The sequence below is a fragment of the Tupaia chinensis genome, unplaced genomic scaffold (genome assembly GCF_000334495.1).
Source record: "Tupaia chinensis unplaced genomic scaffold, TupChi_1.0 Scaffold000135_1, whole genome shotgun sequence".
Classification (NCBI taxonomy): domain Eukaryota; kingdom Metazoa; phylum Chordata; class Mammalia; order Scandentia; family Tupaiidae; genus Tupaia; species Tupaia belangeri.
The window spans coordinates 1683199-1686424 of record NW_006159604.1 but is presented as its reverse complement, the minus strand read 5'-3'; positions in this window follow the sequence as shown (position 1 = coordinate 1686424).

Genomic DNA, 3226 nt, shown 5'->3' with positions numbered 1-3226 from the left:
AAAAGAAGTAACAATTGTAGAGTACTGTTTTGTCTATTCTTGATTTTAGAGAGATAATTCCAATCATAATTTCCCATTAAGTATGTTGTTGATACCATTTTTTAAGAGCCCCTTTTTAGGTTAGGAGTGAAAACATTCAATTTTGCTAATCAGGAAAATAAGTTGAATGCTTTCAATGTTGCTTGGCTGCTATTAATTTAAAATGTTTCATTAATGCATTATGCAAAACTTGAATTCATGAAATAAATAGTAACAGTCATAGTTGAGGTTTTTTTTGTTGTGATGAGAAACATATAACCAGAAATCAACACTTTTACCAAATTTTTAAGTATGCAGTACTGTACTGCTGTATATTAGCTCAAAGTTGTACAGCATATATCTAAAACTAATATACATTCCCACCAATCGTGTAAGAGGGTTTCCTTTTTACCACAGCCTTGCCAGCACTTGTTCTATATTTTTTTGATCCTTGTCATTTTAACTGGGGTTAAATAATATCTCATTGTGGTTTTAAATTGTGTTTCTCTTATGACAAAGGACTTAGAACAATTTTTGTATTTTTTTTAGCAATTCATAAATCTTACTTGGAGATTTGTCTATTCAGTTCTTTTACCAAATTTTTATTATATTTTATGGGTGAGATGCTTGAATTTCCTATGTATTCTGGTCATTAATCTGAAAAATAATTTGCAAATATTTTCTCTCATTCTAAAGGATGTCTTTTTACTCTATTTCTTTTGCTGTGAAGAAGCTTTTTAGCTTGATGTAATCCCACTTGTCTATTTTTGGGATTATTGCCTATGCTTTAGGGGGTCCTATTTAATAAATCTTTGCCTGTTCCAACGTCTTTAAGTTTTCTACCAGTAATTTTATATTTTGAGGCTTTACATTTATATATTTATTCATTTTGAGTTGATTCTTGTTAATGGTGAGTGATAGTGGTCTAGCTTCATTTTTCTGCAGGTGGTTATCTATTTTTTTCAGCACCATTTGCTGAAAATGCATTCTTTTCTCTACTGCATTATCTTGTACCCTTCCTCAAAGATCGGTTGTCTCTATGATTTAGGCTTTATTTATGGATTCTCTGTTCTGCTCCACTGGTCTACATGTCTGTTTTTGTGCCAGTGCCAGGCTGTTTTGATTATCACTACTTTGTAATATATTTTGAAGTCAAGTAGTGAGATGCCTCTTACTTTTTTTCTTTTTGCACAAGTACAAGGTACAAGATCTTTTATGATTCTAGAAAAATATTTTTGTGTTTATTTTCTTTTCTGTGAAGAATGTCACTAGTAATTTGATTGGAATCACATTGAGTATGTAAATTAATTTGGGTAAAATTGACATTTTGATTATATTGATTCTTCCAATCTAAGAACACAGGATAGCTTTCCATTTTTTAATCATATTTAATTTTATTTTTAATTAAGGTTTTCATAGTTTCCTTATAGAGATCTTTTCACTTCTTTAGTTAAGTTTATTCCTAGGCATCTTATTCATTTTGTGATTATTGTTAGTCAGATTTCTTCAATTCTGTCTCAGTCTGTTCAGTTAGTATATAAATATACTATTGATTTTTGTATATTAATTTTGTATCCTGCTACTTTACTGAATTTATTTATCATTTCTTGGAGGTTTTTTCCTTTGGATTTTCTATTATATAACTATTTCAGCTGCAAATACAAACAGCCTATCTTCTTCTTTTCTTTTCTTTGTTTTTTGTTTGTTTGTTTGTTTTGGAGAGGTATTTTTCTATAGGGTGTGTGTGCTCACTAGAAAGACAGAGAGACAGAAAGCGAGAAATCACCCCCCAGAAGGGATGGCCACACTGCAATCCCTTCTACTCCATTTCTCCTCTCGGGATCTTGGGCACACACAACCAATCGGCATTAGTTTAAGCCACCAGGTTCAGGACTCAAACCGCAGTCAACTACATGGGAGTCTAGCGACATAGTCATTACACTAACTGCTGGTCCTTTCTTTTCATATTTGAATGACTTTTATTTTGCTCTCTTGTCTGATTGCATTGCCTAGGACATTCAGCACTATGCTGAAAAGAAGTGGAAAAAGTAGGCATCCTTTTCTTGTTCCAGGTTTTAGTGGGAAAGCTTTCAGATTTTCCCTATTCAATATGGTGCTAATGATAGGTCTGTCATTTATGACTTTTACTGTGTTGAGCAATGTCCCTTCTACCCCTATTTTACTGAGAGTCTTGTTCATAAAAGGATGTTGTATTTTATCAAATAATTTTTATGCATCTGTAGATATGATCATATGATTATAATCTATTTTTTTTGTTAATGTGATGCATTACATTGATTGTTTTGTGTATGCTGAACCATCCTTGCTTCCCTGGGAAAAAACCTACCTGTTTGGGGTGTGTAATCTTCTTAATATGCTGTTGGATTTGATTTACTAGTATCTTGTTGAGAATTTTTGCATCAGTATTGAACAGGGACATTGGTCTGCAATTTTTTTATATCTTTATCTGGTTTTGGTATAAAGGTGATTATGGCTTCATAGAATTCATTTGGAAGGATTTCTTCCTTTTGGATTTTAAGAAATTAATTATTTAAGTTTATTTATTATTGTTATTATTATTTTGATGAGAGAGAGAGAGAGGAGAAGGGAAAGTGAGAAAGCAAGATGCCTGGTTTGGGACTTGACCTTTAGTCAGCCATATGGGAGTACAGTGCTTTAAACACCATGCAAACTGCTGGTCCTCCTTTTGGATCTTTAGAAATAGTTTGAAGAGAATTGAAGTAGTGCTTCTTTAAAAGTTTTGTAAACTTTAGAAGTGAAACCTTCTGGACCTGGATTTTTCTGTGTTGAGAGACTATTACTGATTCAATGTCCTCACTTATTATTGGTCTATTCAGTTTTTCTATTTTATTGTAATTCAGCCTGGGTAACTTATACATGTTCAGAAACTTGTTCATTTCATCTACACATTGGCATGTAATTACTCATCATATTCTCCCATAATTTTTTGTATTTCTAATACATCAATTGTAATGTTATCAGCTTCCTTACTGATTATATCTGGTTCCTTTCTCTATTTTTCTTGATTAGTCTACCTAATGGTTTATCAATTTTTTTTAATCCTCTCAGAACACCAGTTTTTTGTTTCACTGATTTTTTGTATAGTTCTTTTATTCTCTATTTTATTTCTTTTAACTCTAATCCTTACTATTTCTTTCAGTTTTTTTTTTTTTTTTGCGAGAGCATT